Here is a 12,942-nt window from a genome sequence, read left to right as displayed (position 1 = left end):
CTGTGTGCACTGCTGTGCACGAACTGGTCCCGATATGCTGCTGTTTTGCTGTTAGAGGTAAGGCATTTTGTTTATTGTGCTAATCTTATGTTTATTTCTTTCTTTTTCAGGTCCAATATGGCCCGTGGCGTCTCCGTGCAGCTGTGTGCACTGCTGTGCACGAAGTTATTCCGACTGGTATGTATGCTGCTGTTTTGCTGGTGCAGGTAAGGCATTTTGTTTATTGTGCTAATCTTATGTTTATTTCTTTCTTTTTCAGGTCCAATATGGCCCGTGGCGTCTCCGTGCAGCTGTGTGCACTGCTGTGCACGAAGTTATTCCGACTGGTATGTATGCTGCTGTTTTGCTGGTGCAGGTAAGGCATTTTGTTTATTGTGCTAATCTTATGTTTATTTCTTTCTTTTTCAGGTCCAATATGGCCCGTGGTGTCTCCGTGCAGCTGTGTGCACTGCTGTGCTCGAACTGGTCCCGATATGCTTCTGTTTTGCTGTTAAAGGTAAGACATTTTGTTTATTGTGCTAATCTTATGTTTATTTCTTTCTTTTTCAGGTCCAATATGGCCCGTGGCGTCTCTGTGCAGCTGTGTGCAGTGCTGTGCACGAACTGGTCCCGATATGCTTCTGTTTTGCTGTTAAAGGTAAGGCATTTTGTTTATTGTGCTAATCTTATGTTTATTTCTTTCTTTTTCAGGTCCAATATGGCCCGTGGCGTCTCCGTGCAGCTGTGTGCACTGCTGTGCACGAAGTTATTCCGACTGGTATGTATGCTGCTGTTTTGCTGGTGCAGGTAAGGCATTTTGTTTATTTTGCTAATCTTATGTTTGTTTCTTTGTTTTTCAGGTCCAATATGGCCCGTGGCGTCTCCGTGCAGCTGTGTGCACTGCTGTGCACGAACTGGTCCCGATATGCTGCTGTTTTGCTGTTAGAGGTAAGGCATTTTGTTTATTGTGGTAATCTTATGTTTATTTATTTCTTTTTCAGGTCCAATATGGCCCGTGGCGTCTCCGTGCAGCTGTGTGCACTGCTGTGCACGAAGTTGTTCCGACTTGTATGTATGCTGCTGTTTTGCTGGTGCAGGTAAGGCATTTTGTTTATTTTGCTAATCGTATGTTTATTTCTGTGTTTTTCAGGTCCAATATGGCCCGTGGCGTCTCCGTGCAGCTGTGTGCACTGCTGTGCACGAACTGGTCCCGATATGCTGCTGTTTTGCTGTTAGAGGTAAGGCATTTTGTTTATTGTGCTAATCTTATGTTTATTTCTTTCTTTTTCAGGTCCAATATGGCCCGTGGCGTCTCCGTGCAGCTGTGTGCACTGCTGTGCACGAACTGGTCCCGATATGCTGCTGTTTTGCTGTTAGAGGTAAGGCATTTTGTTTATTGTGCTAATCTTATGTTTATTTCTGTGTTTTTCAGGTCCAATATGGCCCGTGGCGTCTCCGTGCAGCTGTGTGCACTGCTGTGCACGAAGTTATTCCGACTGGTATGTATGCTGCTGTTTTGCTGGTGCAGGTAAGGCATTTTGTTTATTGTGCTAATCTTATGTTTATTTCTTTCTTTTTCAGGTCCAATATGGCCCGTGGTGTCTCCGTGCAGCTGTGTGCACTGCTGTGCACGAACTGGTCCCGATATGCTTCTGTTTTGCTGTTAAAGGTAAGGCATTTTGTTTATTGTGCTAATCTTATGTTTATTTCTTTCTTTTTCAGGTCCAATATGGCCCGTGGCGTCTCCGTGCAGCTGTGTGCACTGCTGTGCACAAACTGGTCCCGATATGCTGCTGTTTTGCTGTTAGAGGTAAGGCATTTTGTTTATTGTGCTAATCTTATGTTTATTTCTTTCTTTTTCAGGTCCAATATGGCCCGTGGCGTCTCCGTGCAGCTGTGTGCACTGCTGTGCACGAAGGTATTCCGACTGGTATGTATGCTGCTGTTTTGCTGGTGCAGGTAAGGCATTTTGTTTATTGTGCTAATCTTATGTTTATTTCTTTCTTTTTCAGGTCCAATATGGCCCGTGGCGTCTCTGTGCAGCTGTGTGCACTGCTGTGCACGAACTGGTCCCGATATGCTGCTGTTTTGCTGTTAGAGGTAAGGCATTTTGTTTATTGTGCTAATCTTATGTTTATTTCTTTCTTTTTCAGGTCCAATATGGCCCGTGGCGTCTCCGTGCAGCTGTGTGCACTGCTGTGCACGGTTATTCCGACTGGTATGTATGCTGCTGTTTTGCTGGTGCAGGTAAGGCATTTTGTTTATTGTGCTAATCTTATGTTTATTTCTTTCTTTTTCAGGTCCAATATGGCCCGTGGTGTCTCCGTGCAGCCGTGTGCACTGCTGTGCACGAACTGGTCCCGATATGCTTCTGTTTTGCTGTTAGAGGTAAGGCATTTTGTTTATTGTGCTAATCTTATGTTTATTTCTTTCTTTTTCAGGTCCAATATGGCCTGTGGCGTCTCCGTGCAGCTGTGTGCACTGCTGTGCACGAAGTTATTCCAACTGGTATGTATGCTGCTGTTTTGCTGGTGCAGGTAAGGCATTTTGTTTATTGTGCTAATCTTATGTTTATTTCTTTCTTTTTCAGGTCCAATATGGCCCGTGGCGTCTCTGTGCAGCTGTGTGCACTGCTGTGCACGAACTGGTCCCGATATGCTGCTGTTTTGCTGTTAGAGGTAAGGCATTTTGTTTATTGTGCTAATCTTATGTTTATTTCTGTGTTTTTCAGGTCCAATATGGCCCGTGGCGTCTCCGTGCAGCTGTGTGCACTGCTGTGCACGAAGTTATTCCGACTGGTATGTATGCTGCTGTTTTGCTGGTGCAGGTAAGGCATTTTGTTTATTGTGCTAATCTTATGTTTATTTCTTTCTTTTTCAGGTCCAATATGGCTCGAGGCGTCTCTGTGCAGCTGAGTGCACTGCTGTGCACGAACTGGTCCCGATATGCTGCTGTTTTGCTGTTAGAGGTAAGGCATTTTGTTTATTGTGCTAATCTTATGTTTATTTCTTTCTTTTTCAGGTCCAATATGGCCCGTGGCGTCTCCGTGCAGCTGTGTGCACTGCTGTGCACGAAGTTATTCCGACTGGTATGTATGCTGCTGTTTTGCTGGTGCAGGTAAGGCATTTTGTTTATTGTGCTAATCTTATGTTTATTTCTTTCTTTTTCAGGTCCAATATGGCCCGTGGTGTCTCCGTGCAGCTGTGTGCACTGCTGTGCACGAACTGGTCCCGATATGCTTCTGTTTTGCTGTTAAAGGTAAGGCATTTTGTTTATTGTGCTAATCTTATGTTTATTTCTTTCTTTTTCAGGTCCAATATGGCCCATGGCGTCTCCGTGCAGCTGTGTGCACTGCTGTGCACGAACTGGTCCCGATATGCTGCTGTTTTGCTGTTAGAGGTAAGGCATTTTGTTTATTGTGCTAATCTTATGTTTATTTCTTTCTTTTTCAGGTCCAATATGGCCCGTGGCGTCTCCGTGCAGCTGTGTGCACTGCTGTGCACGAAGTTGTTCCGACTGGTATGTATGCTGCTGTTTTGCTGTTAGAGGTAAGGCATTTTGTTTATTGTGCTAATCTTATGTTTATTTCTTTCTTTTTCAGGTCCAATATGGCCTGTGGTGTCTCCGTGCAGCTGTGTGCACTGCTGTGCACGAACTGGTCCCGATATGCTTCTGTTTTGCTGTTAAAGGTAAGGCATTTTGTTTATTGTGCTAATCTTATGTTTATTTCTTTCTTTTTCAGGTCCAATATGGCCCGTGGCGTCTCTGTGCAGTTGTGTGCACTGCTGTGCACGAACTGGTCCCGATATGCTGCTGTTTTGCTGTTAGATGTAAGGCATTTTGTTTATTTTGCTAATCTTATGTTTATTTCTTTCTTTTTCAGGTCCAATATGGCCCGTGGTGTCTCCGTGCAGCTGGGTGCACTACTGTGCACGAACTGGTCCCGATATGCTTCTGTTTTGCTGTTAAAGGTAAGGCATTTTGTTTATTGTGCTAATCTTATGTTTATTTCTTTCTTTTTCAGGTCCAATATGGCCTGTGGCGTCTCTGTGCAGCTGTGTGCACTGCTGTGCACGAACTGGTCCCGATATGCTGCTGTTTTGCTGTTAGAGGTAAGGCATTTTGTTTATTGTGCTAATCTTATGTTTATTTATTTCTTTTTCAGGTCCAATATGGCCCGTGGCGTCTCCGTGCAGCTGTGTGCACTGCTGTGCACGAAGTTATTCCGACTGGTATGTATGCTGCTGTTTTGCTGGTGCAGGTAAGGCATTTTGTTTATTTTGCTAATCTTATGTTTATTTCTTTGTTTTTCAGGTCCAATATGGCCCGTGGCGTCTCCGTGCAGCTGTGTGCACTGCTGTGCACGAAGTTGTTCCGACTGGTATGTATGCTGCTGTTTTGCTGGTGCAGGTAAGGCATTTTGATTATTTTGCTAATCGTATGTTTATTTCTGTGTTTTTCAGGTCCAATATGGCCCGTGGCGTTTCCGTGCAGCTGTGTGCACTGCTGTGCACGAACTGGTCCCGATATGCTGCTGTTTTGCTGTTAGAGGTAAGGCATTTTGTTTATTGTGCTAATCTTATGTTTATTTATTTCTTTTTCAGGTCCAATATGGCCCGTGGCGTCTCTGTGCAGCTGTGTGCACTGCTGTGCACGAGCTGGTCCCGATATGCTGCTGTTTTGCTGTTAGAGGTAAGGCATTTTGTTTATTGTGCTAATCTTATGTTTATTTATTTATTTTTCAGGTCCAATATGGCCCGTGGCGTCTCCGTGCAGCTGTGTGCACTGCTGTGCACGAAGTTATTCCGACTGGTATGTATGCTGCTGTTTTGCTGGTGCAGGTAAGGCATTTTGTTTATTGTGCTACATTACGTAACTTCCGGTAAAGTGAACAACAATTATCAGATTTATTCTCTTATACTCTCTACTACTCCCTTTAGTATTTGGAAAAATATACATCATATATTCTCCCAACGATCATTTCACTCATCCATCTCTACATCCACGCTTCCATGCTTCCACTCATCCATCCAACAATTTACACTTTCAAACAAGCTATCCTTTCAATATTCCATCCAACAATTTACATTTTCACCCATTCAGCCATCCTTTCACTTAGTAATACATCCACCCAGTCACTCATCCGTCCACCCATTCAATATTTCACTCATCCATCCATCCTATCTTCCTGCTCTCCACCATCCCTTTCACTCATATATACATTCTTTAACTCATCCATCCATCATCCATCCATCTGTTCACAAAAATACATCCTTTCACTAATACATCCTCTCTTCCACCCATCAATCCATTCACTCATCCATCCAACTATGTACACTTTCACCAACACTATCCTTTCACTCATCCATCCACTCTTCCACTGATCCATCCACTCTTCCACACATCCATCCATTCAATACTACATCCAAGACTTTACACTTTCACTCATCCAGCCATCCTTTCACTTACTCATTCATCCACCCAGTCAATCATCCATTCACCCATTCAACATTGCACACATCCATCCACGCATCCAGCCTTCCAGCTATACATCCTCCCTTTCATTCAAGTATGCATTCTTTTACTAATACATCTTTAGGTTCTTCTTTTCACTCATCCATGCACAAATTTGTCCATACATTCTGCAAATAACTCATCCATCTATCCATCCTCCATTTAACTTTCCATTCCCCTTTCAATTAAACACCCATCCTTCTATCCGCCCTTCACTCATCCACCCACTCATCCATTTGCTCATCCACTCATTAATTCATCCATTAACAACTCATCCACACAGTCTTTTCTACGCTCCTCACACACTCATACATCCTTACATCGACGCTTTCACTCATCCATCTATCTATTCATTCATCCTTTCACTTATCAATACATCAATGCATCCATAATTTCTCTCATCCATCCACTGACTGATGCATCAGCCTCCCTTTCATTGATCCATCCACCATTTCAATAATACATCCACCTTTTTTTACACATCCATCTACTCTTCCACCAATAAAATAATTAATTTACTCTTATCCAACATTCCACTCATGCATCCATCCATCTTTTCACTAATTATCCATTCACCCTTCACTCATTATCCATCACCCTTTCACTCATCTATCCATCCTTTCACTCATCCATCCACCCTTTCACTAATCTATCCATCCTTTCACTCATCCATCCACCCTTACGCATACATCCACCGTTTCACACATACATCTATTTATTTACGCTTTCTCTCATCCATCCTTCCACTCATTCACTCATCATTCCATCCTTTCCCTCATCATTCCATTCCCCCCTTCACTCATCCATTCATACTTTCACTAATCCATCCAGCTATGGCTTCCTAGTATAACACATTTTGTCTGCAAATTGTCTAATATACATTAAAAATAAATTAACAAATAAACTATTTACAAGATTGTCGTTAAAAATTAATATAAGTGATGAGCGCAAAAATCTGTAGAACAGAGCTGACTCTTTCACACCACACCTCCCCTTCACTCCCACCCCCTTTGAAAGGCTGGGACCATGGGCCAGAGTCCACTTTGCAGATGCCTTAAAAGTTCTCTGAAAAAATAAACCTAACTCTCCCAGGAGGGGGTTAATTCACAGCGCTGAAATACTTCAGCTGCAGTGGGAGGCAAGGGGTCTCCTCTACTAAAATTGAAAGCGTGTCTAACTTTTTGTAAGGCGGAACCGTTGCATTGTAAATGCTTGTTATGGGTTTCTGCAGCTTGTGTAAGAAGGAATTTTTTTTTTTGCATGTTTGCAAAAGCTAGAACTGCCCCTTTCCTTTTTGTACTGAGTCATGTAACGCTAAAAACATATAAAAGGCCTCTGTCCTCTTCATTCCTCAGATAACCTCATTCACTTGCTACGGCTTCTGGGTGACGTGGCCTCACTATGTTAAGTTTAATAAAGATGTCTTTTCATATTTTCAGAGTCTGTGCCAAGTTCTTGTTATATTAGTAAGTATTCCCTGAGATCGAAAATTACCAAGTTCCTCAGTTGGCGCCCTGACGCGGGAATCATCAGAGAAGTGACTTTCTGTGGGAGTGATCGTGCCAGGAGACTGGAATAAACTGAGGAGGACAGAGCAAGATTCTACTAAGAAGGTACTCTGTGGACGGGGATTCTAGAGATTCTTTGATTCTGCAGCCCAGTATATTTCTGATCTTCCTGATTTTTGATCCTCCACATGATGTCACTCCTGACTGATAACCTTTTTGCGTGAGTATTCTTAAAAAGACCATTAGTCATGTAGAACTTGACAGTTAGAATCTGGATAACATTTTGATTAGTAAAAGTAAGAGTTAAGTATAAGTGGGTCGCTCCCAGTCCTTTGTTCTTTGGTTCTTTGATTTTGATTGGTTCTTAGTTTGATTTGTCCTTAGTTTTTATTTGAAGATTGCAATTTTCAAAAACCCGAGGGTCTTGTATATTTACGAGTGTATCGATAGAGATAGCCCCTTGAAGTTTGAAGCTAGATTAGTGAGCTATAAGATACCTGATTTTAGCGAATTTGGAGATTTGTGTTGGCCAACTTTGTATACGTTTGGATTAGCCGGCTTCCCCTAAAGGGGATATCTAAATAGGTTTAGATTTAAAAACATATTTCTTCCTTGGTGATTTTGTATCCCCAGGGAATTAAAATATGACATAATACAAAACAAGGATCCTTTGTTCTGTACAGTTTTATGAATGGAGATATGCAAAACGATTTTTGGTGTTCTGCCAGCCAAAGCTAGTGAATTAAGTGTATTGTGGCTTCGTGCACATACAGCAGTCTGTTGGGCTATGTTTTTGCAGTCTTTTGGAACCCTATTGCGACGTGCTTCTTGTAAATATGACTTACAGCTAGTATTTACAAATGGCTTTGTTTTCGTCCTGAGTGTCGATTTGTGGGTTCAATGTGTGTTTCAATGTCTATGTGGTTTTTCTCATTAGTGTAACTTCAGTAATAGCTACAGCGCTGTATTGTGTGTCCTGAGTGTTTAAATCTTTTCTCTTTATGTCTGCAATGAGCTCAATGTGTTTGTAGGTTTCTTGATGTTTTCAGTCTGTTAAGTAAAATGTCAGATTAATTAATATTAAGTAGAAATTAAATAACACTCCAGCAATTTTCTATGTCACATGCTAAAAATCGCTATGTGTTGCTATTTAATTTACAGACTAAGCAAAAACGCATATGTGCAAACTGTTAAATGCTTAAAATAGATAAAGTTAAAATTCACATTCACTAGGAATACAAAGGGCCTCAAAAATAATTGTGTGTTTTGTAGCAAAACGAATTTATAGCAGTTTTTACTTACATGCATTGTAGTACATGAAAAAAAAACACTTCAGCTAAAGTGGATTTTTGCTAGATTTAAATGCATCTTTTTGCACGCGCATTTTTTAAAACTTGAAATGTCTGTTTTCAGTAAAACTGAAAGCGTGCTCAGGTTTCAGCACTCTTTCAGGTTTCAGCCTTTCCTGCCTTAAGGCAGCAGATGTTGTTTTTCGAAGGCCATAAATAGCATTGGAATGTTTATTTAGCCCAGGACTTAGCTGTTAGTTAAACACAGTTTGCCTTTTTCATTTCAGAATAGTGTTTTAGAGGGTTACAAAAATAAGGTTCATCACTTTGTATCACTGGAAGACATTCCAAATACGGTTTGGTTCTGTTGAAAATACTGATTGCCCTTTAAAAATGGCGCGAAAAATGTCATGTTTTAAGTTAGGCCTTTTGTGCGTAGGCGCGTAAATGAATGCATCTAAAAATGATAGGCAAGGGATGCAGCTTACCTTTATATGTGGAGTTATCATAAAAATATAATTGGTTTCATTGAACGAAACATTATTAATTATGGAAAAATTATTTGAGAAAAAAATAAATGCTTTTTAAAATCGTTTTTGATATTTATAAAGCTTAATACTCATACTATGACCTCCTAGTATTAAAATGTGATTTAAGTTATGTGTTACGGTGTAATTAGGTAATTTGCATGTTGGTTTTCACTTGGCACAGGCGTAAAAAACTCATTTTTCCAAGGATTTACATGAGATATGACTAATGTCAAATATCTGTAACGTGTAAAGAACATCCTGAGGATGATTAATATGTAAAACAATTATAGGATATTTATTTTTAAGTGCCCCAAAGATAAAAGTCGAAATTGAGTTAAATGGGTTTTTAACACGGATTCTTGTCATTTACCATAGTGAAAGTTTCTCTGGCTTCAGTAAATGCATACATTTGGGTATAATACAAACTTGCGGGTTGTTATTGAGGTTGTTTTTCATAGCTCGGTGAGCCAATGTGCCCGGTGCAGAACTTTGTGTTTAATATCAGGATTGAAGGTTCTAACTTTAGCGGGGCCCATTTAGACGTTAGGTGTTTAAAATGAGTACCATTGTATAGGGTGGTAGCAAGCATTTGTTCTAACAACTGGTATGTGTGAACCCTTCACAGTAAATGTAGTAGGCCTTCTGTCTTTGTCATGTTGACATTGTGACCTTTTAAATTCGAGCCTTGTCTCTGTGAAATGCAGAATAACCTTGCTAAACAGGCCTCTGAAAGGTGGAATTTCTGGTTTAAAGTTAAAGACCTAATTCCAAAGGGAAATATAAAAAAGGTTTCTTGAAAGGTTTCTTTAAAAGTCCCAACATCATGACATTTGTATTTCTGCTCTAAAAAAAAATAATGTCTGCTAGTCGTTTTTTTTTTTTGACAGAAAACGAAGTGTTGCATTACATCTTAGACAAAAAATAGGATGCAGCCTTTTACTAAAATTTTGAAGCCTACATGAATAAGTAAGAACGATTTGCCAATTAAGAAGTTTTTTTTTTATCATGGAGATTGTGGCACAAGGCTAATTTTAGGCGTCAGGGAAAGGATTTTACCTCTAAAAGTTAAAAAGGTTTCATGTTGCAAGGTGACTGACAAGATGGTAACAGTTAAGTAATGGAAATTTATTTTTGTGTTTGTTAATGTGTATCATGTTTTGTCTTCTGCTTAAAAGTTACAATTGATGTCTGTTTATTATCTGTATTATCTGTACATATTGTATATGTCTCTCTTTTGTGTGCTGTGTATTTTTTTTCCTTTTTGCTTCTGCTCACAGATCATTCATGGATTGCTCTGGGGGCTTTTAAGCCTAACAAGACACGTGAGTTTGGTTGGTTAAAATGAGATGGGGTTTTTTTGCGCAACTCCTTTGAAAAGAAATGTCCATGCATTTTTCATGTTTGTGTATTTTGTTCTATCATGAATTGTTCTTGCTGGTTCTGTGTGTCCGAAAGTTGTATTTGACAGCAGATACCCACTATTGGTGATCTACTGTCAAACAGGAGGGTATCCTTACACGGTATTATGTGTCACCGCTCATTTATATATGCTACGTTTTACAGCGAGTATATCTGATGGCTTGACGTCCGTTTTGTGCGTTTTTGCATGTTTTATGTTGTATGTTGCTGCATAAGAAATTATTACAAATTCACCCGTGTCGTTATCAGGGACATGTATGACGATACGTGTCGCTGTCAACAGTTGGGTAAAATTTTCGCTGATACTAAAATTCACAGATATGATTTTTTTTCATATTGTGAACCACACAGACAACACTTCACCAGTGTATGTCAAATTTGGCTGTAAGTATTGAAGAAAAATAAACAGCAAATTGTGTTATTTGTAGTCACGATACTGCCCTTTCCTGTAAGGAACAGGCAGCCCTAAAATTATATATCCTGATTGGACGTAAGGATAAATTATAGATTTGTGACTCTTGTACATGGTGACCTAATTTCTATATCACATTAGTCGGTTTTATTCTGCTTCCTAAGTGGCCTTCCTATGGCTCTGGACCGTAAAAGAAACCAGGTTTCATTTTTCCCCTGAAGAAGGAACTGGAACATTTAGCTGAGATTACCGTATATGGTGTAGTGGCCAACGGTAGAGTTAAATTTGTAGACTATTGTGATTTTTTTTTGTGTATCACCCATACTCTTGGTATTGTGTCACATGCCTGACTATCACCCAAGCGCATCAGGCCTAGTTATTGGGGATTTTAGCTGTGTCCTATTCTCTTTTCCGTATTCCTTTCACCAGTCAGCTTTTATTATTATTAGTGTATTGTTCAGGTTCGCACTTTCAGATTGCAGTAATGTACCATGGACCCCCATTTTATGTCTAATTCCCTGTTGCATAACTAGAATGGTTTCTAAGAATTTTCTTTAGGCCTATTCTGATGTTTTTCCAGTCTGACTGTTAGGACTGTTAGAACTGAAAAAGGGGAGAGATTTCCCTGTAGAACCCAGAAAGGACCGGGAAATAAATCAAAAAAAGGAGATTTCCTTTCTGAGTGTTAAAAGTTTACAATTGACTGAAACATTCATTTAGGCTTCAATACAACAGCAATTCCCCCAGATAGTCTAGTTCAACCAACACTAACAACTGTATGTATCAAAATATAATTTTTATTTTGATATTGTCAAAGCAAAAAAAATACAATCAAAACATTTTTGCTAAACACATTAAAATCCTAATGTCATCATCATAATTACATAGAATCATAAAAATCCTTTTATGTACAACACATTTTGGACAACACATTCAGTTCTTAAAAAACCATAATTTTCAAATGTACAAAAAAACAATTAATAATGCATATTCAGTAAAAAGTTTGTCGACGCGTTTCGGTGATGTATTCTTTAGAACACCTTCTTCAGGACTTTCTAAAGGATCTTCTTAATCTAAAAATAGATACATAACAGTTTGTTAGATATTAAACTATCTGGGAGTTGTACCACATCACTATTGACGGAGTCCTAATTTATCTTACATTTAAAAGTGGTCCTTTTATACATTGCCACATCAGGGTACTGGAGTATTGTAATTGGTGATAATATTATCCCTCGCGTTGCATCAGGGAATCTGTGCATAGGAAATACAAGTTTTGTTTAAAACTTAATTACATGCTCATAGCACCTGATCCCAGTATTGCGTAAAATTAATGCGGGCAATAACTAGTTCACCTACTTGTCATTGCATCATCAAGTCCGCTAGTACAAAACGCTTATCCCGTTCACGTTAGGATCCTTGTATCTCTCTAGATTGATACTCGGGTGACTTTTGGCTCTGCACTCCGTGGATCGATTTGCCTGGCGTATGCACCTCTTTTTATATTTAGGATGCTCTCACCACCAATCTAGATAAATAACATATATGGTATTTACTATCTAAAGTATTTATATAGCTTATTCATTATATCGGTGATTATCACTGGAATGAACTCCTAACCACACATCTTACATTGATAGTGTGGATACATATATGCTAGAAAGTCTCTGCAGGTTATGCTAAAAAGACTCTACATTTTGTTGTTAGAGATTTTAAACATGACTCATGTCCAAAACCATCTGAGCTCCAAGTAAAAAGTAAAATGTGTATGACTATCACACTGAACTGTTGTTATGGACCTCTTTAGGTAGTACAGTACCATTTCATATCGGGTATTACTCTTCCTTTAGTATATAGACTGTTAGGACTGATTAACTGACTCAATACTATAGTAAGATAAGCTTTCCACCTCAATAGGAGACACTTTACGTTTTCTTTTGAATATGACAAATCCAATGCCTATTCTAATTTGGTTTTTAGTTCCTTTTTCTGCTGCTTTAATTTTAATGGACCAGGTGTATTTTAAATAATGGAAATACCAGGACTCTCTAGTTCTTGTCTTTTGTTCCCACATCTTGATCATTAGCTTTTGCATTGCATAGTACCACCTTATGCACAATTATTATGATAACATGTATGTAATCCTGCTTTTGAGATGTTCTAGAATTTAGGAACACCTATTTGTATCATTGAGATAAAATGTGTTTGCCCCATGAGACATGCCACTATGCGTGAGGACATCCATTCAGATAGAATTCCCATGTCGCTATGATGATGAAAGATATGCTCTC

This window comes from Lissotriton helveticus, chromosome 7, assembly GCF_964261635.1.
Source record: "Lissotriton helveticus chromosome 7, aLisHel1.1, whole genome shotgun sequence".
NCBI lineage: Eukaryota > Metazoa > Chordata > Amphibia > Caudata > Salamandridae > Lissotriton > Lissotriton helveticus.
The sequence above is the reverse complement of the archived record's forward strand: the minus strand, read 5'-3'. Positions refer to the sequence as shown.